This window comes from Myotis davidii, unplaced genomic scaffold (genome assembly GCF_000327345.1).
Source record: "Myotis davidii unplaced genomic scaffold, ASM32734v1 scaffold622, whole genome shotgun sequence".
In the NCBI taxonomy this organism is placed as follows: Eukaryota; Metazoa; Chordata; class Mammalia; order Chiroptera; family Vespertilionidae; genus Myotis; species Myotis davidii.
Window position 1 is genome coordinate 1,801,476 of NW_006293532.1, and position 26,098 is coordinate 1,827,573.

General features: G+C 50.5%; 1 long non-coding RNA gene across 1 annotated transcript in view; it reads left to right on the top strand.

The window, feature by feature from the left end:
- Window positions 1-9,879: 9,879 nt before the first annotated feature.
- Window positions 9,880-26,098, top strand: part of LOC102774004 — a 35,283-nt gene continuing 19,064 nt past the window's right edge. The window contains exon 1 of the long non-coding RNA XR_435838.2: window positions 9,880-10,005. This is a non-coding gene — a long non-coding RNA (uncharacterized LOC102774004). The remainder of the gene's footprint in view (window positions 10,006-26,098) is intronic.

Below are 26,098 nucleotides of genomic sequence, written 5' to 3' on the forward strand. Positions count from 1 at the left end.
CTCTCACCTGCTTCTCCTTTGCCCCTGACAGGCCGCCGTCCTCACAGCAGCCATGCAGCGTGTCCCATCGTGCCCTGCCATGCTCAGAACTCTGCATGGGCGTCTTTCCTCTCTCAGTGAGAGCCCTGGTCCTTAGAGTGGTCCACGAGACCCTGTAGCTCATCAACATTATCCCATAGAAATATAACGCGTGTGACACACGAGAGCCACATATGTAATTCAACATTTTCTGGAAGCCAAATTAAAAAAGGGAAAAGAAACATAGTAATTTATTTAACCCAGTATGTAAAAAATATGTGAAATATATAGGGGTGGCAAAAGTAGGCTTACAGTTGCTCGTGTGGAAAAAAGACATGCAGGTTTGATAATTACAATAGCTTTATTATCTCAAAAGAATGGCACAGTGCACTTATCACAAATGCTCAAATTGCCGGCCTTCATGATTTCCACATTCTTGTAGTCTACTTGCTGTACACTTTGGCACAGAGTTCTCACCTACTTTTGCCCACCCCTGTGTTTTCATTTCTGATCTAGATGACATGGTTTTTGCCATACTAACTCACACCGGAATTTGGACGAGGTGCATTTCCTGTGCTCGGTAGCCTTGTGGGACTCATGGCTGCCATATTGGAAATGCAGGCTTCCGTGGTCTGGCCCTGCTGTACTTCTCTGTTTTTATCTTCTGCTGCTCTTCCCTTTTTTCATTGTGCTCCAGCCAGACTGGCCTCCTGGCTGTTCCTCATACAAACTAGGTGTTTCCTGTTTTAGGGCCTTCACACCCCTTGTTCCCTCAGTTGGGAGCACTTTCCCCCAGATAGCCCGCAGCTGACTCTTACTTCCTTTGGGTCTGCGCTCAGATATTACCTTCTCAGCCAACTTCACACCTTTGCTGGCAGCATTTCCTGCATCCCTTCCCTACAGTGTTCTTTCTCCACAGCACAGTCACCGTTTAACATGCTATATATTCCCACCACCCCCCCACCACACACACACACGCACGCACGCACGCACACACACACACTGGAATGTGAGTTCTTTGAGAGCAGGGATTTTTGTCACTTTTGTTCCCTGCTATATTTTCAGAGCAAAAAACAGTGCCTGGCATATATAAGATAGGTGGGTGTTGTTGAAGAATGAAATGAAATGAATTGTTAAGAATTATTATTTATAGTAAGAACCGAATCAAATTGAATGCACTTCATTATTTCACAGTATCTTGCTGTCATATTTTGCAATATAGCAGATTGACGGTCTGGCTCAAGTCGGGGTATTTTGAAAGAGACCTGTTTATGAAGAGGTTATTATGGGTTCAGTTTATAGGATAAAGGAGTCAGGACCCCTGCATTTTATTCACTTCATGGAGACTTTTTTTTAAGTGTGGATATTCTGTTTTAAACTTGTGCATAGATACAGGATTGTACAGATGACGTCCTTACACTGAATTTGGAACCATGATCACATGATGGTGGAAATGACTTCCAAATACCTGTTTCTTACATGCACCTTCTGTGACATGTCTCCGGCAAAAAACAAAAGGTTTTCTTACCCATTTTTAAAATGTCACCTTTATCTTCAAATGAAAGATAAAATACTTATTTGATTAAAATGTTCATTGAGTAGCTTTCTACTGACAAGTGCTCCTCGCAGAAGAGGTCAGCGGATTTGGGGACCTTGTTTTCTGGTTTAATAAACACAGCCTTTGAGTTGAGCAGCTTGGGTAGTTCACCATGAGATCATCAGTGACGGCGTGGTCACATGATTGGCTGGCCTCACCCTCTCCTAATGACGACTGTTATTTATTGTATTGGAGATGACATCCTTAAGTTAGCTTAACTGGCCACGTGCAAACCGGATTAAAGTCCACAGACCACGGGGGTGCCACTCCACTGTCTGTCTGTGTGGTTTGGATCTCCTACCCAGATACAAGTTGCCTCCTGTCCCTTACATGACGGAGACCACCCGACACAAATTGAAGGAGTGCACCAGTGTCAAGTCATGTATTAATAGTAAAGCTTAGTTCCTTAATTTCAAATGAAAGCAATTTTAAATAGACATTCTAGTTCAGTGATGGTGAACCTATGACCCGCGTGTCCAAGGTGACACGCGAACTCATTTTTTTGGTTGATTTTTCTTTGTTAAATGGCATTTAAATATCAAAAATATAAGCCTTTGTTTTACTATGGTTGCAAAGATCAAAAAATGTCTATATGTGACACGGCACCAGAGTTAAGTTAGGGTTTTTCAAAATGCTGACACGCCGAGCTCAAAATGTTCACCTTCACTGGTCTGGTTCTTCACCCTCATAGATCTTGTACATGCCACATCAAGGGTGGTTGCTCCCATCGATTCTTCTATATTAGTCTTGCCTTCCAACCACCTTTCACTAATATTTGTTGACTGACTAGTGACGGGGAGCAGCTCCATTTTCTGACCTTGCCACCCTAAGATTCTATTGGTTAGACAACGAAGTCCAGTCGCTAGATTTCTGTGGTGGCTTCTTGCTTTAGCAGTGTCGAAAGTACTGGTACCATTAGGGAAAATAGCATTGCAAGCTCGATGCCTCATTCTGGATCTGACAGGTAGCAAAGGTGGTGGCTCCTTGAGGCCCCGCCATGCTGTGATTCAGGTGGTAGGTGATGAGTGTGCTGGCAGAGGTTGCTGGGAGAGACGGCCCAGGTCGCTAGAGGAGCCAGTTCTGTTCTAAAAAGAGAGAGGTGATACGTCTTTGAAGCATTGTGACATATCTTCCATCAGCTCGCCAGTCTGCTGAAAGTGCGTGTGCAAGTACGCTGTGCATCCACCTTGGCAGTCCAGGACATGTGCCAGCTGGATATGTACCCTGGAGTTATTTTCCAGCCCATGGGCCATTATACTAGTAAGGCCCATGAAATCATTTCTTCTGGCCCTGCCAAGGCACTAGGCGTGAGTTGATGAAATGTTTGAGCAAATATAGCAGGCTAATTTTTAAGTGGATAATATTGTGTAGCCCGTGAATGATGTTATATTATCCAAACGGCCCTTGTTAATAGTTGGGTGTTGAGAGTGGGACTTCTTCCCTCAAAAGTGTAGTGCAGTGGCCCAGGGATGAAGGAGGGAATGGCTTGTTGGAGAAGGTGGTCCACATTCTCTGAGGGGTGCACGTGGTGGAAAGGGGCTGTGTATTGCAAAGGGAGAGGTGGTCTCAGGAGGGCCTTGACCAGCTTTCTAAGAATTTGATTTTGGTGTGTTTGGTTTTTTTTTATAAATATATATTTTATTGATATTTTACAGAGAGGAAGGGAGAGGGATAGAGAGTTAGATACATCCATCAGCTGCCTCCTGCACACCCCCTACTGAGGATGTGCCCGCCACCAAGGTACATGCCCTTGACCGGAATCGAACCTGGGACCCTCAGTCCGCAGGCCGACGCTCTATCCACTGAGCCAAACCGGTTAGGGCATGATTTTGGTGTTTCTTAACCTCTTTTGACGCCAGTTCTCATTAGGGATTGCAAGGAAACTATAGTCTCTGTCTCCAGGAAAAAAACCAAATCACAGCAGCACGATCTGGCATCTGCCGTCAGAGACTCCCGGGCCCGCCATGGGCTGGGCAGCTGGCAGCGCTCCAGGGCTCTGAACACGGCACCAGACACTTGTTCGCCCTGGAGTCTTTGGAATGGGCTCAGTGAGCGTGCAGCGCGCAGGCTTTCTGGGTTTCCAGGCCACTGATGGCGGGCGGGCAGGCGCTCCCGCGGCCCCGATGAGCTCGGGGAAGCGATGGAGCATGGGAGTGTCTGTGCACTGGCATGAATGGAGCGGTCCAGTGTCTGCTCTATTAGCAGACAGAAACGTTTACCTGGGAAAGGAATAAGAAAAAGGAATCTTTAAAACTCGTTAATTCAGAATATGGAATGCTAACTTTTTAAATATATTTATTTATTTATATTTATATATGCATATATATTTATTTATTTATATTACATATAAATATATACATAAATGTTATTTATGTATATATTTATTGATTTCAGAGAGGAAGGGAGAGGGAGAGGGAGATAGAAGCATCAATGAAGAGAGAGAATCATTGATCGGCTACTTCCTGCATGACCCATACTGGAGATCAAGCCCACAACCCGGGCATGTGCCCTGACGGGAATTGAACCGTGACCTCTTGGTTCATAGGACGACGTTCGGTCAGGCCAGCCGGGCTGGAATGCTAGCTTTTTGCTGTGACATGGTTTCCAGCTCAGATAGATCCTCAGCCAAGCAGTCACAGCGGATGTAGAGAAGCAGCGTGCTTCCCGTCTGGGAACAGGGATTGTGGCAAGGGCTCCTTAGGGTTTCCCATCACCATGGCACAGGGTTCAGAGGACTCCTTCGCTGTCCTGGCCCAGGAGGGAGGGCCGCCCGCAGGAGGAGGTGGCGAGATTTCACGGGCTGCTTGGAAAAGCACAATGACTAGGTTGAGGACAGTTTAAAATTGGGTTGTTTTTGTTCCTGTTCTCATAAAAATTTCTATAAAGGGTTCTGTGTACCTTCAGTTAAAAAACAAAGAAAGAAACCAAACTTCCCGTCCTTGACGAGTTTGTGGAGTGTCTGATATACAGATGGGCTGTTGGGAGATTTAAAAAACCCAGTGTGGGCCTCGCCGTGTTGACATTTCTGCGTTTGTGTGTCATAGGCGAGTTCCTTCGGTGGAGGGACGAGGTTGCGGGCGGTGAGGCAATGCTTTTTCCCAATGAAGGACGTGGTTGGAAGTCCGCCCTGCGCCCCGCGGTGCTCCCTGCTGCCCAGCACCAGCAGGCACCCCTGGAGGTAGAAGGCAGAGCTCCTGAGCTCCTGTCCCCCCAGCACAGTAGGGCGGCAGCCACAGGGCAGGGGTCTCCTGGTGGCAGGCATTGCTTGCTGCAGAGACACCTGCTCTTCCTCTCTTTACTGTGACTCCCAACTGGGGTGCTCAGTGAGGTTTGCTTTGTGAGGAGGCCAGTCTGTGAGGGAGTTTGTAAGTTCCTTCAAGAAAGAGAACGCCTCCTGTTTTCCCCAGACTGGGGTTTAGACGGCCAGTCCATACCCCTTAATGGGTGGTGAAATCAATTTAGTGGGTTGAGGCCAACATTCAAAAAAATAATAAAAAATACTAGATTGCATAGTAAAGATGAATACGATCTCAGGAAACTTCGTTTCAGCTATATACACTCTACAGAGACAGAAGTGCTTGTTGTGTGTGTGTACCGGGTTACCTTGTAAACTTCCTTTTTTCCTTTTTAATATATTTTTATTGATTTCAGAGAGGAAGGGAGAGGGAGAGGGAGAGGGAGAGCGAGAGAGAAATACCAATGATGAGAGAGAATCATCGATCGGCTGCCTCCTGTACTCCCCACACTGGGAGCAAGCCTGCAACCCGGGCATGTGCCTTGACCAGGAGTCGAACTGTGACCTCCTGGTTCATAGGTTGACACTCAACCACCGAGCCACCGCAGCTGGGCTAAACTTTATTCTTACTGTGGGTCGGGGTCCAGACCCTGGGCTGCAGCATATGCAGCCCCTCACCACTTCTCTCTCTCTCTCTCTCTCTCTCTCGCTCTCTCTCTCTCTCTCTCGCTCTCTCTCTCTCTCTCTCTCTCTCATTTCCTGACCTTTTTTTTAGCTATTTCCACCCCAGGACAGGACAGGGAGAGGAAGGCCATCCCGACTGTTGTTCTCATCCTGTTGTTCTATTTCTGGGGTTCATTGGGAGGGAGGTTAGCATTCAGACACTGGGGGAGGTTCCTGGTGGGTTGGCATGAGCTTTCTCCCCCTCAGTGACCCCACGTGGATCTCTCATCCCCTGGCTCGTCCTCCCCACTAAAGGGAAGAGTCTTTCTGGGATCTCAGCTGCTTCTCCTTTCACCAACTGTACCGGCTGGCCTGCGGGCACTGACCCACTTGTCCTACCTCAAATAGAGGTTTAAATTGGGACCTTTAATCTGTAAGAGGCTTACAGCCTGTCGGTTCCCAGCTGCTCTGGACATCCATGTGGGCAACCTCAGCTTTGCCTGGCTGGCTGCTGCGGTTGGGTTTAGGGGATCCCGGGGGTCGGAGGTTTCATGGCAGAAGCCACTGGACACATGGCCTCCCTCGTTGAGGCCTGGGAATAGCAGGTTCCGGGGAGCAGAGTTGTTTGGCCAACATTTACTTTGCTGCCGGCACTTACACACGGGTCCTGGGCGTGGATGGGTGGGGTCCGTCTCTTGGGATGGAAAGAGGTGGGGTCTGTCCTGGGAACGAGGGGATGGAGAGTCCAGACACCCATGACCTTCAGTGCTGGTCCTGCTGCTCCCGGGCACTGAGCCTGGCTCCTTGCTGATGTGCAGCTAGCTCTGCTGGCTCCACATGGGTTTTCATTCCACAGATAATCGTTATTAATCAAGGGCTGTGTGTCCGGCACAGTGCTGGGGGCCATCGGGGACAAATGGAAACATGAGAATGAGGGCCTCCCCCAAACGGCTCATTGTCTCTTTGAGGAGACATAGCAAAGCGTTCGTCTATCCCACAGGCAGAGACTTATTTGGCTAGTAACTGTTTGGGGTAGCAAATGACACAATTCCAAAGTTCCAGGCACGGAGGAAGTGTTATTGGAGACCTGAGAAGGAGGTGGGCCCTGCGTTCCCAGAGCTGGGCCCTGAATGGTGGGGTTTGGAAGGATGGGGAGAGAGGAGGACATGGAAGGGGGAGGCACAGTGCGAACAGAGGAAGGGAGAGTGGGTGGTCCTCGTAAGTACAGAGGCTGTAGAGCCTTGTCCACTTCTTGGAATCGTCCCACTTTCAATCCTGGAGACCCTTCGTCCTGGGACAACCCAGAAAGAGTTCTTGGGTGCCCTCTCTCTTCTCCTCTTTATCTTACAACAACAGCAATCATGGTTCCTGACTTTATGGAGCACTTACTGCTATCCCTGTTCTGTGGGCCTGTTGTCTGGTGAAGTCCTTGCTCTCACACAGGTGTTCTCTGTCGTGACGTGCATTGTCCAGTTGATGCCACTGAGGCAGAGAAGGTTAATAACTTGCCTGAGGTCACATAGCAAGGACCTGTTTGGGCCAGGAGTCCTCGCCCTGCCCCACCCCACCCCTGGCAGCCTGAAGGCAGCCGCCCATGGTCTTCACCTACTGCTCCCCTAACTTGTCTCAACATTGGAATACCAGAGGAGCTTTTAAAATTTTCCAAAGCCTGGGCCAACTACTTTACACCCCAGTCCAGTTTCATCACAGTTTCTAGGGGGATGGGACCTGGGCATGAGTTGTGTGTGTGTTTTTCATTACAGGTAACTTCCAGTATTATTTTGTATTGGTTTTAGGTGTACAGCATCGTGGTTAGACAGTCATATACTTTACAAAGTGTATTCCCAGCACCCCGCTGGCACCATACATGGTTATTGCCATACAGCAGTTGTTTTTGAAGTTTCCGGGGTGGTTTCAGTGTGCAACCAGCTTTAGAAACCACCCTCTTCACCTCTGAATTTGAGTGCCTGTGAACATTTGATCGAATACATTTTTATCTCCAAGGCAGAGGGGCCCCCCTGAGGGCATCTGTGTGTCAGCCACCATTCCACAGGGAGTAACTCCAGCTTCTCATTGAGGGAGCAGGCAAGCCCACCCCCACAGACAGCGTCTGGGACTCTGCAAGAGTGGGGCCTGGGTCGGGTGGAGGGGGCAGAGGGAGGCTGTGCTCCTGGGATCTGTGCCCCCTTTCCTCTCTAAGTGCTGCCTCAGGGCAGAGCCTGCTGGCCGAGCCTGGAGACCTCCGACTGGTTTCTCACGTCTTCTGCTCCCCTGGGCCCCTGACTTCAGCGGGGAAGGGAGAGGTCACAGGAGGGCAGATCTCTTCTGGACAAGTCGTGCTCCTCTCCGCCTGTCCCTGGCTGAACCTGAAATGGACACGAAGAGCAGTGTCATTTTGGTGACTTGGGAACAGCACTAAATTTAGCAAAACTGTAGCTGGTGGGGGGCCGGCCTGTAGGGAGCCAAACCCAGCCCCCAGTGGACGAGATTTATAGTCAGCAACGCGACTCTGCTGGGGCAAGTCTGTGGTTACACAGGTTCTAAAGCCCTGGAGCTTGTCAGCCTGGCCCCGGGGATCGCCCTGGCTCTGCCCCTTCCAGACTTGGCTCCGCCCACTGCCCATTGGGTTTGGTCTTCCACCTGTGCCTCCTTCATATGTCTGGAATTGTCTTCAGTTCCCTCACCTTGGCCTACAAATTCTTCCCTGCCTCTTGACCAAGGCCCTGCGGAGCAAGACATGAGCTTTGGTAGATTTTTCTTAGGGCACCTGGTATCCTAGGAAACCTCTGGTCAAGGTTGATGAGTGGAGCAAAGGGAAGAGTTGGGATTGTCAGTTGAACAAGTTTTTGAGGGTCTGAGATGTCTGTTGCCTCCTCCCAGAAATGTAGCCACGTACATGGTGTTTGTATACCCAACAGTCGACATGAATTGAGATGTGGTGGGGCTGTGGTGGGGCTGTGAGACTGACTTTTGATAGTTGGGAGTTTCTCTGGTCAGCTGTCTTTTGATGTGGGCGTATCTGGGAGGAGGTGAGTTTTGCAGAATCGGAGGCAGAACGTCTTTCCCTCCTGGACCGCCTCCTCCCACTTCCCAGAGCTGATGGTGACGGTTTGCTTGGGGAGCTCTGTTGCTTTAATGCCCGAGGACATAATGACCAGGCCCTGCTTTCTTAGCCCTTTCCAAAGCGGACGATTACACTTGGGCCAGGGCTGGGGTCTTGCCTCTGTGAGACACGGCTTGTTCGTCTAAGGCAGTGGTTCTCAACCAGGGGCAGATTCGCACCAGGGGAAGTTTGGCAACATGTTTGCTTGTCACATGGAGGAGTGTTACTGGTGTCTAGTGATAGAGGCCATGGATACTGCTGCCTATCAGACAATGCACAGGGCGGCTCTCCCCACAACAAAGAACTGTCCCATTCAAAATGGTAGTAGTGCCGAGGTTGAGAAACGCAGCTACAGGGAGACCGTCTTGTAGAAAAGGCCCGGAGAGGTCACTTCATCCAGATCCCTGCTTCTGATGGAAATGACTTAAGAGCTGTCTGGCCACTGCTCTGTCCCTTCGTCTCCCTGCTTCCCCTGTCCTCAGCATTTACAGTGTCTTGTCAAGTTGCGTGTCGGTGGTTTTTTCCTAACCTCGTATGGTACAGCTTCCCCTGTCATCCCAGTCCAGTCATGCTCCATGCGGTGGTGTCCCTGGAGCACCTGAATATGCCATGAGGTTGGCATATTTAGAAGTTGATGCATCTGATACAGACTTTAAGGGCAACAGAAAGGCCATCCAAGCGAAAGTGGAAATGATAGGAGTCCAGCCTGTAGCGGTTTCTTTCATTCTCCCTGTCGCTGAGGTGTGTGCTCTGCCTTGCAGCGCCAAGTTCCACTTGCTAAGTTCTCTGAAATGTAGAAAACACATACTCATTGCCCTGGAGAACATGATGTTGCTTCCCAGACAAAACTTCCAACCTGTTGCCAGATACCTCAGCAGCCCAAGGCATCTTATCTGCCAACACCATCCACCTGTGGGTGGTGAGGCTCTTTAAGGCCAGAAATGAGAAGTCTTCCAAAGTCCGGGGCTTAGCTTACTCTAGATCAGGGGTGGGGGATGTCCGGCCCGCGGGCCATATAAGAACTGCGAAATCATTCTGTCTGGCCCTGCCAAGGCATTCGGGGTGAATTCATTAAATGTTTGACCACATATAGCAGGCTAATTTTTAAGTTGATAATTTTGTATGGACCACAAATGATGTTACAAATATGCAAATGGCCCTTGGCAGAACAAAGGTCCCCCACCCCTGCTCTAGAAGGAGGTGAGGAGGGGGGAGTAGCTATGTATGGATTCTAGAATGCACTGGCTTTTTACATTTCAGCACCAGCTTCAAGGTTCTTCCTTTGTGACCTCACTACCTGGACTCTTCAGGCGTGAGCAGACCTGTGTGATGTGGGAAAGAAGAGGTGGTGGCCATGGCCTCAGAGGAGCCGGCAGGGCAGAAGCCAAGGTAAGGCCAGGCTGCCTGGGAGGTGTACCGGGCCCTCCTGGTCATTTGACATCCTCACCCCCTGCCCCTGACAGTCACTCCATTTCCAGGAGTGACACCAGTACGTTTTTTTTTTATGAGTCCAAGGATAAATACAAATGATGTTGGGGTTACCTACTTTGTTTTTTAACATTTCATTTAAAATTTTGAGTTTTCTGTCTTTGTTGGTGGCCATCACGGGGGTGGAGGCTGATTAGATTGGCAAATCATGATGTTCACTACTTCCTTTATTCTGATGCAAAGGACTAAAATGATGGTTGTGTGGGCTCAGGAGCCAGGTTCTAGGTTACTGCTGTCTGAGTTGGCTACTAGGGCAGTCGAAACCAGAAGCCTCCGAGGTCCCGTTCAGTGATGGTAAACATCTGAATGGATTGGATAGTACAGATGAACGTGCGTATATTTAGAAAGTCACACCCAATAGAGAAAGAACCAGCTTGCTCATCCCGCCTGCAGGTCTGAGCCCACCCGGGGTCACATCCTCTTACTCCGTGATCGGCTGAAGTCACTTCCTTCTGTACCCAGGGCTGCCCACGCCCAGCCACTGTTTCCTGCACGGGGCCAGGAAGTCAGGTCACGCCCCTCCTAACCTCTTGGTAGCGTATCGTTATCTCCGAGCGTTCTGGGTTCTTTTGCCTTGGTCCCTGAGCCTCCTTAACTTAGTTACCACCTTGCTTCCAGATCCTGACTTTGTCTCTGAGTCCCTGGCTTCTGCTTGGACTTCCTGGATTCCAGGCCCAGAGTCACTTCAGTGCTCTGGCAGCTACTGGAAACGTAAGCCCTGGGCTGCCGGTTTGGAGCTGTGTTTTCTCCTCCATCTTCTTGATTTTTACTCCCTTCCCTCCTGGCCCCACCATATTTTTCTCATTAAAATATGTTGTTTCTCAAAATTACTCCTTATTGCAACATGCATCTATAAAACCCACAGACGTTTTCAGACTCAGCCTCCTAGAACATAAAGCTTGGTAAATTAATTTGGAGTGTTGAAAACGTATTTATTTTATATGGTTTTGAAGTTTTAGAGAGTAATATCTCTGCCATTTATGGAAAGGCAGTAGGAAAGTGATCAGAAATGTGTCTTAGATTTCATGGAGGCACTAAATTTAAATCTACTGGCAACAACCCGTTTGGATGAACCCATTTTTCCTAGTTTAAAAAAATATCTCATATTATTCCCCTCCTACCCCGCCCCGAATATTTTTACTTAACATATAATACATACAGAAAAAAAGTGAACAAACCCTAAGCATTTAGCACAAAATGTGCACAACCTGTAAGCAGCTTCCAGGTCAAGCAAAGAAATAGAACATCACCAGGCCCCTCCCTCCCCAAAGTGGCCTGGCACTTCTTTCTAGTTACGAACCGCCCTTCCCAGGGTAACAACTATTTCAACTGCTAAAGTCACAGCTGTTTTGCCTGCTTCTCGACTTTGTATACTACGGGTCACACAGTGTGTCCTCTCTTGTGTCTGACTTCTTTTATTATTTCGTGACATTCATCCACGATGTGTGTCATTGTCGTTTCCCATCCCTGTGGCTGTGTAGTATTCCACTTTATTAATAGGCTGCAATTTATTATCCATTATATGGTTGGTGAATGTTTGAGCTGCGTACAGATTTTGACTATTACAAACAGTGCTACTATGAATGTGTTCGACTATATCTTTTACTTGTATTTTTGTGCATCCACACATCTGTATAGGTGTAGATGTGCTTTGCGAAGGTAGGTAGTGCCAAAGCAGTGGTACTAATTAGACTGCTACTAGCAAAGTAGACAAGTTCTGGTTGCTCCGTGTCCTTGCCAATGTTGGGTATTATCCTTTGTTTTCATTGCCCTCGTTCTGGTGGGCATGAAGTAATATTGGACTTGGTCTGAACTTGCATCGACTATATCTTTTACTTGTATTTTTGTGCATCCACACATCTGTATAGGTGTAAATGTGCTTGGCACAGGTAGGTAGTGCCAAAGCAGTGGTACTAATTAGACTACTACTAGCAAAGTAGACAAGTTCTGGTTGCTCCATGTCCTTGCTAATGTTGGGTATTATCCTTTGTTTTCATTGTCCTCGTTCTGGTGGGCATGAAGTAATATTGGACTTGGTCTGAACTTGCATTTTCATGATATTGGCTATTTGGGTGACCTCTTTTGTGAAGTGCCTCTTCAGATGTTTTGCTCATTTTTCTATCAGGCTACCTGTCTTTTTTCTTATTGGTTGGTAGGAAGCTCTGTATATGGTGTTGAATATATGTATTGCAAATATTTTATCCTCTCAAAAGCGTTTGGGATCCATATCTTTAATGACATCCCCAAGGTTAACCCATGTGGAAGCATTAGGATTCTATGTAACCATGCACAGGTATCTTTATTCTTTATTATTGATGTTGACATTGTGGCTTCATTCTGTCGGCACGTACCTACAAAGGCACTAGTGAGCTATTGGTTGTGTAGGGTGGGACAAGGACTCTTGAAGTCCTTGGCATAGTTAGGTCACATAAAAATGAAAATTATTGATATGCAAGAGCTTGCTATGTGCCAGTGGCTTCATTCTGTCAGCACGTACCTACAAATACACTATTGAGATATTGGTTGTGTAGGGTGGGACAAGGACTCGAAGTTCTTGGCATAGTTAGGTCACATAAAAATAAAAATTATTGATATGCAAGAGCTTGCTATGTGCCATACACTGTTATAAGCATTTTACATGGACTGTCTCTCATTTATTCCTCGGACAATCTTAACACTTAGTTACTGTTATTCCCAATTTTTAAGTGAGGAGACAGAGGCTCAGACAGGTTTTGTAAGTACTGAAAGTTGCGTAGCTGAGATTCTTGCCGCAGAGCTCATGCTCTGTAACCATTGTGCTACATGGAAAATTGGTATCTTATCAGAACGCCTGAAAGAGTGCCTGGCACATAATCAGTGCTCAACATTTCTTATAGCACTCTGTAGGCTAATAACCATGTGTTGTATTTATTCCCGTATGCTCCCTTTTTGACGAAGTCTAATTTGTCCTCCTTTTGTTGTCATGAACATCTGCCCCCTCATTGACTATTGAATCCATTGAAAATAAGATAATCTGCCAAGTGCAAGTAAATACGTGCCACCACATACCCCCGGCAAAAATAAATGCGTTTCCCTCGTTTGTTTAATATTGTGGCTACCGTACAAAACACAGCTACAGTTTTTTTTAAAATCGGTTAGCAGCGGTTCTCAACCTGTGGGTTGCGACCCCTTTGGTGGTTGAACGACTCTTTCACAGGGGTCGCCTAAGACCATCCTGCACATCAGATATTTATATTACGATTCCTAACGGTAGCAACATTACAGTTATGAAGTAGCAACGAAAATAATTTTATGGTTGAGCCACAACATGAGGATCTGTGTTTAAAGGGCCAGAAGGTTGAGAACCACTGACTTGGAGGGAGCCGTGGCCCTAGCTGGTTCTGCTCCTGAGAGAGGCCTCACTTCTCAGGCTGCCGAGTACCTGCGAGGAGCACGCCAGCCGCAGGCCGGGCCGGGAGGGCAAACCAGAGTCTCACCCCGTGCTCGAGGCAGAAGGAACCTTCATGAGGGACCCGTCAGACGCTTCCCACAGCAGGTGGGCGAGGGGATTAAAGCTCCTGTGCAAGGTCACTCAGGCCAGTGGCGAAGCCGGCATTGGAAGCCGGCACTGCTGAGTGTCTGCCCACGTCCTCGTGTTTGTCTATCCAACATTAAGAGGTGGTGGAAATTGTGATTCTGGGAAGGAGGAAGGACGGAGACAAACGCTTTCCAGAGGAAGATGGAGAGGACGTGGATATGGGGGAGAAGAGGACGAGGTGTCCACAGGACCAGCTGGAGAATGGCAACGCACGTGATGGGCCTTTGGAACGGAGCTTCTGGGGCAGCAATCCCAGTCCCGCTTCCAGAATGTGAGCTCCATGAGGACGGTGTCGTTTTCATTGTAACTGAAGCAATCAGATATGCAGAAAAGTGCAGAGGCCGAGGACTCCCTTACTGTGGTTAAATACACGAAACAGAATTTACTCTCTCAACCCTTTTTAAGTGGGCAGGTCAGTGGTATTCCTGTTGTTTTACAACCATCATCACCATCCAACTCCGGAAGTCTTTAGATCTTGTAAAACATAAGCTCTGTACCCATTACACAATAGCTCCCCACTGCCCCCCCCACCCCCCAACCCTGGTAACCACCATTCTACTTTCTGTCTTCACGAATTTGACTACTATAGGTACCTCATAAAGGTGGAATGACGTTGTATTTGCCTTTTTCTGAGGGGCTTATTTCATTTAGCACGTGTTTAGGTTTGTCCATGTTGTAGGATGTGTCAGAATTCCCTTCCATTTAAAGGCTGAATAATGCTCTGTTACTTGGCTGTCCCCCATTTTATTTACCCATGCATCCATCGATGGCACTTGGAGCGAGAACTTTTACATGGTTTGCTGACCAAGGACTAGAACAGATCCTGGCTTTGTAGGTTCTCAACAAGTAATTGCTGAATGAATTTTAGTCATGTGGAGCATGAGGTGACAGTAGGATACCAAAGCGGGCTGTCCAACAGCTGTTCCAAGATGCCTGAGGACTAAAGGAGAGGTGAGGGATGAAGTTAGAGGTGTCGAAGTATCCCAGGACACAAGGGGCCTGGAGATAGGAGCAGGGGCCTAGGCTTGGCACAGGTGGGAGCAGCCAGGAAAGATGTAGGAGAGGTGGTTTGGGGGTAGTGCCCTGGACTTAAAAACAGAACGGGATTTAAGAAGGGGGTGCTGGGCATCCAAGTGAGTAAGGATGAGGACTGAGGAAGGAACCACTGGCAAATAGTAATGGAGCCAAGACTTGAACTTGGCTGAGTCTGACGTCATTGTTGACCTTGGAAAGACATTTCTGTAGAGCGGTGGTGGAAGTATGGGCCAGAACATGGGGTCAGGGAAAACATGCCGGAAACAGCGGGCTGTGAAATGCTAGGTACTGCGGGAGGCACCAGGAGTAGCAACAGGAGAAGCAGCCACAGAGAAAGACTATGGAGCACAGATCATTCTAAGGCTTTATGGGAAGTCATGACCTTGAATGTGGCCTTGACATATGGTTGGGCTCTGTGCTAATGAAGAGGAAAGAGAAGGGCACCTCAGGCAGAGGAAGCAGTGATAAAATGGGCTTGGTGAAAGAATGGGGGTGTGCATGGGGACAGTAAGGCGACCAGATCACCGAGGCAGAGGCTAGGTGGGGGGAGTGGGGAATATGGTCGGCACTCCTACCTATTATTTCCTCTCTAACGTTGGTGAGGAGAGGGTGATTGGGTCACTTGAGTAATCTGCATGTAAACACAACATCTAACATAACTCAGTAAGTTGTATTTATAATTACTGGACCCCAAAGAATCCTCAGGGCTCCCCGTTGTCCTGTAAGTGTCATAGAATATGACCTGGTGGCATGTGACAGGCGCAGCTGGCTCTAAGATGCCTGGCTGTTTCTGAGTTGTGATTCTAGAGAACGAGAGCCTCCATTCAGTGTAACTGGCATTCCCTGAACTCCCACTGAGAGCCCTGCCAGGTGCTGGATGCCGAGATATGAAGATGGAAAGGTTGGGATCTACAAAGTGAGCGTTGAGCCTGAATGGTCCCTCTACTTACCCGAGTCTTAAAGACTTTCTGCAGAACCTGGGGAGCGGTTGGGGAGAAGACTGTGAGCATGGATGCCACAGCTGCCATCTCGCTCTTGGCAGCTTCTACATCAGCGCCAAGCTGCCGACACCGTTCCCTGGGGCCAGGCAAACGTGTACTCTCAGACATACCCGCTTCTGAAGAAGCAGTCGGGTGAATTCTTGTGGACACCCACCAGGTGGACCCCAGATCTCAAGGAAATATTCAGCAATGGCTTTGAAAGATAATATCCAGCCAACTCCCCCAAATCCTGGGACTGGATTTATCTCAAGGAATAAATGTCTGGAATTACTGATTTCAAGGAAAATGCCTGGAGCATTCCCACAGGATGTCGACGAAGCATCCAAGCGTGTGGAACGTGAATCCTCCGTACAGGGAAGCAGTCGGATGCCGCCGCCCAGGGCAGCAACCATGGCAGAGAGCGTGAGGCAGGAGAGGCCTTACCCGCATCTCAGTACCAGGGCTTCCCTGGCAGCGCGAAGCAGGCAGCATCACTGACCTGCCTCCACCTCTTGGAGATGCTGAAAGGGAAGCCCAGACGCTGAGGGAGGCTTTGGATCTCGTTAGGCTGGAGCCTGTATCGTCTTGGGTACCACTGTTTGCTCCAGCCCCCCAGCATTCAGCCTGGTCTGGCCCAGCATCTCAGAGACCACGTTTCAGGGCGCCTTAGGTACAAACAACAACATCATAGTGATAGCCGCATTCATCGAGTGTTCTAGGTGCTGTTCTGACCAGTTTCTATGTATTAACTCATGTAAGCCTCATAGTAACGCTGGGGTTTTGTTTGACAGACGAGGAAACTGAGCCACAGAGAGGTATAGTGCAGTGGTTCTCAACCTTCTGGCCCTTTAAATACAGCTCCTCATGTTGTGACCCAACCATAAGATTATTTTCGTTGCTACTGCATAACTGTCATGTTGCTACTGTGATGAATCGTCATGTCAATATCTGATATGCAGGATGGTCTTGGGCGACCCCTGTGAAAGGGTCGTTTGACCGCCAAAGGGGTCATGACCCCACGGGTTGAGAACCGCTGGTACGGTGTCTTTCCTGAGATCACTCAGCTCGTAGCAGGTGGAAGTCGCAGTTGGACCCATCTGCCTCCAGAGCCCGTGCTCTTCGGGGAAGGCAGCCCCAGCGGGATGTGTAGGAGCCACCAGGGGCCAGCAGAGAGGTCAGCTGCTGACCAGGCAGCGTCCTGGATCCGGTTTCTCCCTGCTGGCGCTGGCTGCCTCCGCGGCTTCAGGGAGGGGACTGCTGCCCTTCGGTATTACCCAAGCCTGCCAGAAGGATTAGCCTCTTCCTCATGTCAAAACAAGCCAAGCAGGAAGAAAACCAACAAACAACTCATGACTTCCAGCACAGAGCGCGTTGCAGCCTCTGCAGCAGGAGGGACACGGACGCTGCGGAGGCCCCGACGTCCCTGGTTGTGTGCTGGTCGTAGACCCTGAGAGCTTCACCCACCGGGACACAGAGGCCTGGCCCTCCTCGAACCCGGGACCCTTCAGAGGCGCTCAGTCTCTGCAGCGGCCCGCCTCCTCCGCCCCCTGCGATTCACCCTGGGAGATGTGACAGGCCCGGCTGGCTCCCCAGTTCTGCCACAAGCCAGCTCCGGGACCAGGGGCAATTCCAGTTTCCCATCTGTAGGATAATGAGATTGAAATGGAGCCCTGGTTTTCAAAAAATAGAGCCTTTTGCTGCTGTGTTTTCCAAAGAAGACATGGCTAGTAGGTGCCGAATAGGAAACAGTTAAAAGCAGAGGTGTAAATGTTCAAAAAATAAACAAGGAAGAAAAACCTTTGGCCAGCCAGACTTCTCCGTGAACTGTTCCCTGAGCCTACACAGCTCTGCTTTCATGCTTTCCCGCACATCACTCCTTCCCCCCGCGTGGCCTTAGCTCCTTCCGTTTTTATCGAAGGTTCTGGATTCCTCAGGGCCCCCACGGCGTCTGTCTCCTTCGAGGAGCCTCGTTGCCTCCTGTGAATCTTGCACCCTCCCAGTTTCTGTTGCATCTGTTAACTGTTGCAATCATCGGGCCCTCCCAGACTGTCCAGTGGTGGCTTAAAATAATTTATATGGATACACATTTGCATATATGCATGATATTTACATATATTCAAATGGCGCCTATTTCCATAGGCACATATATGTATGTGTATAGACAGTGTTGTTGTTTTTTTAAAGGCCATGTCTTTGTGTCCCCCAGCACCTGGACATAATAGGCCCCAGTAACGTTTTCACTGTGAGGACTATCCCCCGAGCATCTTGCCCATGTCAGGTACTCAGTGAATCCTAGTGTCAGAAAGGCATGCAAAGGTGTGTTTTGTGCCTGGCAAGTGCCAGATCTGAACCTTAGTTCTGCCATACCAGTTGTATAACTTTGGGAAACGTCCATGTTCTCCTATCTGTAAGGTGGATGTAGAACGCGTGCCTTCTACAAGTATTTACTTATTTATTATTATTTTTTGTTAATCCTCACCTGAGGATATTTTCCCATGGATATTTAGAGAGTGGAAGGGAGGGGGAGAGACAGAGAGAAACATCGATGAGAGAGAGAGGACACATCGATTGGTTGCCTCCCACACACACCCCGACCGGGGCTGGGGATTGAGCCTGAACCGAGGTACATGCCCTTGACCAGCATCGAACCCGGGACCCTTCAGTCCGCAGGCCGATGCTCTATCCATTGAGCCAAACCATCTAGGGCACAAGTATTTCTGAGTGCCTGCTGTATTCCAGGCATTGCTCTAGGCCAGTGATGGAGAACCTTTTGAGCTCGGCGTGCCAGCATTTTGAAAAACCCTAATTTAACTCTGGTGCCGTGTCACATATAGAAATTTTTTGATATTTGCAACCATAGTAAAACAAAGACTTATATTTTTGATATTTATTTTATGTATTTAAATGCCATGTAACAAAGAAAAATCAACCAAAAAAATGAGTTTGCGTGTCATCTCTGACACGCGTGTCATAGGTTCGCCATCACTGTCCTAGGCCCTGGGGACTCAGCAGTTTACAAAGCAGACAGAAGTCCCTGTCCTCCCGGAGCCTACATTCCAGCCAATTTCAGGAAGATGCTGGAGGAGGAGGAGGAGAAGGAGGAGGAGGAGGAGGAGGAGGAGGAGAAAGGCCACCTGGGTTGGACTGAAGGGGCAGCAAGTCCCCATCCCTCCTCCCCACCCCAGCCATACCTCAGTTTCCTCATCCATAAAATGGAACTGGCTAGTAGTAATTGCACTTATAGGGGTTGTGAGAGGATTACGTGAGCCTATAAAGGGTTAAATTAGTAGCTGTTAAGCCTAGATTACCTGCCATATTAGTGTTGTGTTGATGGGCCTGTTTGATTGGCCCTGTGGCCAGGAGCTCACTGTGGGCAGGAGATGTCTTACTATTCCTGTGGTCTCAGTGCCCAGCAGTGCCTGGTGCATGGTAGGCATTTGGCAAATATGTGTTAAGACAGTGGTTCCCAATGTGGGGCGCACGTCCCATAGGGGGGCAATTTGATTTGAGAATTAACCATAATTTTTTTTGCATTTCTTATGGTTCTGGGGGCCTCATATACAGTATATAAATGTATATTGTGACATATTTATGCATCTCAGTTCTCTATGATATATTTTGAAACTTTAGTTGCTATTTTTTTTCATATCACTTTATATTATTATTTTTTTAACAATTTCTTAGGGATTTCTTCCTCATTACTTCAACTGAACTTTCGTTCTTTTATTTTTCTCTTTCATGGATGCCATGTTCTTTGGAAGCTTATTTAGACCAAGTGAATGTCCTTTTAGGCTTCCTCCATGTAAATAAGAGTTCGCTTTTTGAATAATAAGAATTATATGTCATAGGGAGGCATCAGGACTTTAGAGATGCTTGTGTGTGGGGGGGGCGGGGGGGTAGCGGTGGGGGAAATGGACAAAAAAAGGTTGGAAACCACTGTGTTAGGAGAATGGTGACCTCCAGGTCTGGGCCAAGATGAGGGGAAGACTCGCCATATGTGGAGGCCTATGGGAGGGATGTATACGTAGGATCAGAGGGTTCAGTGAGGGAGAAGAGGAAAGTGAGGATGGAGGGGTAGGTTGGGACCAGGTGCTGGGGGGCCTTGAACGCTAGGAGAATGCCTCCGCGGGGAATTGGGGAGCCATGAGAGGCTTCAGAGCAGGGGAAGGTCATGCCTGTCCAGGATTTCTGGGAAGATACCTGTACAGGCATCTGGACAGGACTGGAGAAGAGCGAGCCTGGAGCTAGCAGGGTGACCAGGGAGGTGGCGTCGGGGACACAGGGCCGTGTGGCCAGCAGCATGCTCTCTGCTCTCCCCTCCCTCCTCGGCACAGGAGGAGCCAGGCCAGGCTGTGCGACCCTGCCCCGCTGCTCCAGGCCCGGCCCTGGTCTGTCTGCATCCTGCTCGCTCTGACACACCTTCTCAGGTTGCCAGGCTACCGCAGCCCCTGCTGCAGGAGGCCTTGTGCTCAGGTGCCACTTCATTCCCCCGCCCTCTCCGGCCTCTGTGTGTCTGCGCGTTATTATTTTAATCTGAGAGTGAGAAACCGGGAGGCAGCTGGAAGTAGGCCATGCGCTTTTATTTGCTCTTCTCACCGAGGACAGGCACGCTCCCAAGCCCTGGGAGCAGAGGCCGGAGCCCCGGGGGAGGGAGGTGACAGGCAGGCGGTGGAGGAAAGGCCGCCGCCCCGGCAGGCAGGCGAGGGTGCGCCGGCTGGCACAGGCCAGCCCGGCCATTTTGCTGGTGGCCACGCCTGCAGCTCGGCCATCAGGGCAGCGTGCGCTTCAGAGGCCCCGGGGTTGGGAGCCCTCCCGGCAAGAGGGACAGGCCGCAGCCCTGGTGCCCTTTGAGCCATGGAGCCGTTCATTCCTGCCCGGGGCACTGAGCTCCTCACCGTCTGCGGCCTGTGTGTCCGGGCAGCTGATTGGGAGCCACAGGGGCAGGAGGAAGAACGTGGCTTCTCGCTGGTCTCCACTCTACAGAGGCAGACAGGGCCCGGGAGGCACCGTGCTTCCTGCCTGGGCACCGGAGCTTCATAAAAATAGCTGCCATTGACCGAGCGTTTATTATGTGTCGGCCAGTGTGCTAAGCGCTGTGCATACACCATCGCTTTTCCTCCTCATGGTCACCACATGTCACAGTGTTATTAGCACTGTTTTATGGATGAAGAACGGAGACGAGACGAGGTGGGTGACCTTGCCCGGGTCACACAGCCAGTCCCTGTGAGCGCTCCCGAGTCCCAGGCCACGGCCGTCAGTCCCCGGGCTCTGCCGCCGGGCACCCCGTGGGCACCCAGAGCACAGGACTCAGCGGTTGGAAGTCCTGGGGTCCGTGTGTTGCTCTGCTGGTTACTGGCTGGGCCATCTTCGCCAGCTCCCCCCTCTTCTCCTTTGCTCATCTGTGGAACAGGAATCATTGTGTCTATTTCAGAGGACTTCAAGGGGGAGGACATAGGCTAATTTGTCATAAAACTACTTTGCACACTAGGAGTTATACATACCTCACAGCTCATTTATTTTATTTTTTTCTCTTATTTTTTTTTCCATCACCATTTATTTCCTCTATGCCCTCTGCCAACACCATCCATTAAACCTCATTTAAATGCATCAATAGTAAAATCTCATTTTAAAAATATTTATTTACAACAACAGCACATGTATGATTGTCCTTTTTTTTTTTTTTTTTTTTTAAGGAAACATGCTTGGTCCCACCGTTATACCAGGGGTTGTCAAGTGTGAAATGGGGACAGGAGTTGGGGGAAGTCTCCTAAAGGCATGATGTTGCTAGGTTGCCTCTCACAGTGGTTAAAAGTCTAGTTACTGGGTGTGTATTGTTTCGCACGCTGCTCAGTTCCTGGCCGGTAGCATGGAGGTGGAGATAGCCCGGGCCTCATAGCACCACCGTGAAGGTGGTGTGCGCTGTGTCCGTGTAGGGCCCTGACCACCAGGCCCGAGGAGGGTTTCGCGCTTGGTGGATGTAGAGATCCACATTCATGATGATGAGGATGCTGTGTGGGCAGATAGAAGGCAAGGGGTGCTGTAGTTTGGGGGCTTGGCCGCATCTGAAGGCTGTTTCAGAAGAGGGACAAGAAGAGGGACAGGGGGACATCCATGTCTAGTGGAACTGAGGGCTGAGGTCACAGGGCAACCTGGGGAGGAAGCTAGACAGACCCCTGTTGGGGTTTTAAGCCAAATGAAGGCCCTATTTCTGTCATTCCTCATCTCCCAAAGCTGGGGGTCAGGGGGGCCGGCGTCGGGGCTGCAGGGGAGCGGGGTAGCCTCTGTCTGAAATCCCCCTATAAGCCCCAAGGAGGCGGCCAGATGCAAGAGGTCCCCTGGCCAGAGTCCAGCTTGGGCCTGAGCAGGTGGCAGACCTGCAGGCGGAGGGTACGTTCCGCCGTGTCGCTTGGCTTCCACATCCTGGCCAAGGAGCAAAGTTTACTCAGCAAGGGTTCCGGCCACTTTTTAACTCGTTCCTTGTTCTGTGTGTGAGAGAGAAACATGAGCCGGGGAGCCGGCGTGGGGGCCGCTTGCAGGGACACATGGGTCTCTTTCCTGCGCGGAGGTGACACGATACCTCCGGGGACAGATAGCCTCATGGTCGGCAGTGGTCAGTCGGTATCTGGGAACTTTGTGATTCAAACCTCGAGATTCCGGATATCAGCAGCAGGCCCCACAGAAGTTGCCCCGTGTCTCCGTTCCTGTGCCCCTCTGTCCTCTCAGCCACAGCCGATCGCCGGGAAGGGAAGGGCCATCGGGGTGGCACGAGGGGCCGGGCGACGCAGCCCCGGCTCACACGCGGCTTCCTTGCGGCCGGGCTGTTTTGTAACTGTTCCCAAATCATGTTAGCTCCGGCAGCTATTTTAGGAACTGCTTTGGTTCTGAACCATATCTTATATTTAATTTTGATTCTCTTTCTCGTCCTGTCCTGGATTCAGGAGCCGTATCAACAAACACTGTGTGCCGGCCGTTGTCCTAGGGGTGGGACGTACTTGGGCGAGTCAGGCATATACTTGGGAAGAGCTTGTTAAGGAACGAGAGCCGGTACCTAGACCAGCCTCCCGGGACGAAGGGCCTTCTCCGTGTGGTCACCACTCCTCCTGTCTCAGAGCGCCCGTGGGGAGCCCATCGGTCTCTGTGAAATGCCTAGAGCCAGGCACAGGGCCTTCCCTTGGTTGGAGCATGTTCATCATAACAGTGAGAATTCCAGCCCAGCCCCGGAGGCACCTGAAGGCAGGCAAGGCTCCGGCTTCCCACCTGCCTCCCCCGGGCTCAGGATGGCGCCCCTTTGCTCCCTTCTCCCCTTCGTCCGCTAGGTATCAGGTGAGGAAGGGTTCCATGCTTTCCTTAGCCCAGACCTAGTAGCCACCAGGAGCCAGGAGAAGGCCTGGTCCTTGATTCTCCAGTGGGAGTGGGTTTGGCAGTGCCTTCCCAGCTAGGGGACGAGGACAGGTGATGTCTGTCTCCTCCATTCTCAGCCTCAGCGGGCCACACGGGAAGGGAGTCCGCACCACCGATCCCCAGGGTTCAGAGTTGACATTGTGCTGTTTTCATGCCACAGGCAGCAACCCTTGGCTTCCCCCGACCAGCGGGGGAGAGGATCGCTGGTGTGTGTGTGAAAGCACAGGTCACGTGGTCCTTAGATATTTGCTTGGGGACCCTTTCCAGAAGCTGGAGTAAGAGGAGGAAATGTCAAACTTGAGAACAAGTTCAGAGTAGGACTGCTGGCTTGTGAAGAGTGGTTAACACATGGGAATATCTCCCCCCGAGAAGGGAGGATCTCGGTGGAGGGCGTTTGATGGGCACAGTTTTGTGTATTTAAATAACTGTCAGGTGATGTGGGTGTCATTCTTCCTCTGTGGCACTCCACAGGGCAGCCCCGGGGCCAGCAGGTCACAGTGACCGGGAGACCAGTGGTGATGCATGGAACTGGCTAATGTTCCCACCATTTGAGCCTGGGAGGATGTGAGGGAGGGAGGATGGGTGACCCTGTGAGGCAGGGAGCTCCTTCCGTCGGGCCATAGTGCTCATAGGAAGCTGAGTGGCCACCACACAGGGGCGCTAATGATAAAAACAAGAGTAATAGCTGCCGCTCACAGAACACTGTGTTCTAGGCAGTGCTTTACTCGTGTGGACACGTTTAATCCTTACACCACAAGGGGTACAGATGGTGTGTTCACCCTACTTTATAGACGAGGAAATTTAGGCTGAAAGATGAAGTCACCCACCCAAGGTCCCACGCCTTGGCCCTGACCCCAAGGCCGGCCTTGTATTGAGGAAGATGAGGCCAGCTGACCTCCCCATGGGCTCGAAATGCTCCTCCTGGCAGGTCATCCTGGCCCATTTGGGTGGGGTTGAGCGGCGCTCTTGGGTTTGGGGGGAGTTCCTGCTCTCGGGTGACTTCACTCACTGTGGGTGCTTCTACCTGGCCTCCTGGTCAGTGGGAGGGGCTCTGCCTGCCGCAAAGGTGCTCTGCTGGCTGCTCCTGAAAGGCCTCTGGGGAAGTGGCTGGGGAATCCCAGACTTATCTCAGCATCTCAGCTCCTCCTCTCCTGTGTCCTCCGATCCCCTGGTGGCTTGGGGCTCTCGAAAGCACCAGTGGTGCTTCTTTCATGTCAGCTGTCCCAGAGGCATCGTTTTAAAAATATATATATATTATTGAATTTTTACAGACAGGAAGGGAGAGGGATAGAGGGTTAGAAACAGCGATGAGAGAGAAACATCAATCAGCTGCCTCCTGCATACCTCCCACTGGGGATGTGCCCACAACCAAGGTACATGCCCTTGACCGGAATCGAACCTGGGCCCCTTCAGTCTGCAGGCCAACGCTCTATCCACTGAGCCAAACCGGTCAGGGCCCCAGAGGCGTCTTGACCGGCAGCACACCCAGCCTGCAGGTGACCCCACCCAGCTCTGCCTCTCCAGAAGGGCACAGAGTGGCGCCTGGGTGCCATGACCTGGGCAGGTGGCCGGACTCGAGCTGCCTTGTTTGGGGGGCCAGGCTGGGATTAAGGAGCCCCCTGTCCTCCTTGTGGATTCCCAGGTCACCAGCCTCTGGTGACGGGGAAAGCCCTGCTGGCCAAGGGCAGGTTCCAAGAAGACCACGGACACACGCTGGTCCCCAAATACTTTTTTTTTTAAATCCTCACCCAAAGATATTTTTTTCCATTGATTTCTTAGAGTGGAGGAGAGAGGGAAAGACAGGGAGAAATATCAGTGTGAGGGAAACACATCAGTTTGTTGCCTCCTGCCCACGCCCTGACCAGGGCCCGGGTTGGGGAGGATCCTGCAACCGAGGTATGAGCCACTGAGCCAAACCAGCCAGGGCCCCAAACACATTTTTGGGGTAAATACTCATTCTTGTAGGACTCACCTGCTTTCTCAGTGCTGACCTTGACCCCTGAAGATTTTGAAGTTTTCAGAGGGAGAGTGTTGGCGAGAGGTGGGCTGCTCCTTTCACCCCAAACTACATGGCATTGGGGGGAAATCTTCTGTTTCTCTGTTTTTTTAAGGCAGAGCTGTTACTGCTACTCCGGTTTTGGGGAAAGAACAGTGACCCCAGAGGCCCATGCCAGACCCTAACTTAAGGATAACGGCTACCCGCTGGTCCCAAAGGACGTCAAAGGGCTGAACCTTCTAGAATGTTTGTCGGACACTTTCCCTCTGTAAATCCATCAGGGACTGACTGCCTCTCACCCCCATGATTTTGGTCACCAGCCCCTCCCCACACTCCAGCTTTCTGTGGGACAGGATGTCTTCATGTCATCACAGATCTTGTGGACACTTACTTTCGTCAGGGTTTCAATATGAAATGCATCACAAATATTGTCTCCAAATCTGACATTAAGTACGATGTTGTAAACTGCTCCCAGCCCCTCCCACCCCACAGGTGGCAGTCTCATCCCTCGAGGCCTGGTCCCTGCTCCAGCTCCTGATGAGGCTGCCCTTGCCGGAAGCCCAGATTTGCACCCCAGTGGGCCCGATGGCCCCGGTGTCTTGCGTCTTCCCTTTTTCGGCTGTGGGAATGGCCAGGGGCATGCCCCTGTGTCGGGGAGAGGGCAGTATGGAAATTACAGCTCAAGTCAGAGTTGTTTGGGGAACCCCCTGCCCTGCTTGTGTTGGAGACTCTTGCCGTCTAGATGTGACTCAGCTAAGCAAAGCAAGGGTTTGTTCCGGAGCAGGAAAGAAACTCCATTTTTGAGTCACATGGTGCAAGCTCGTGTGGTCACGCAGAGGTCAGTGCAGCGCATGAGTCATCAGTTGCCCAGGTTCTCTACCCTGGAGACCGCTCCTCCTGCCCAGAGCTTCGATCCTTGACCAAGAACCCCAAGAGCAGCCAGCGTAACATCTAAGGGTTCCAGCCTGTGGTTGGGGGGTGAATGGCAGGACCCTCCCCCCCCCA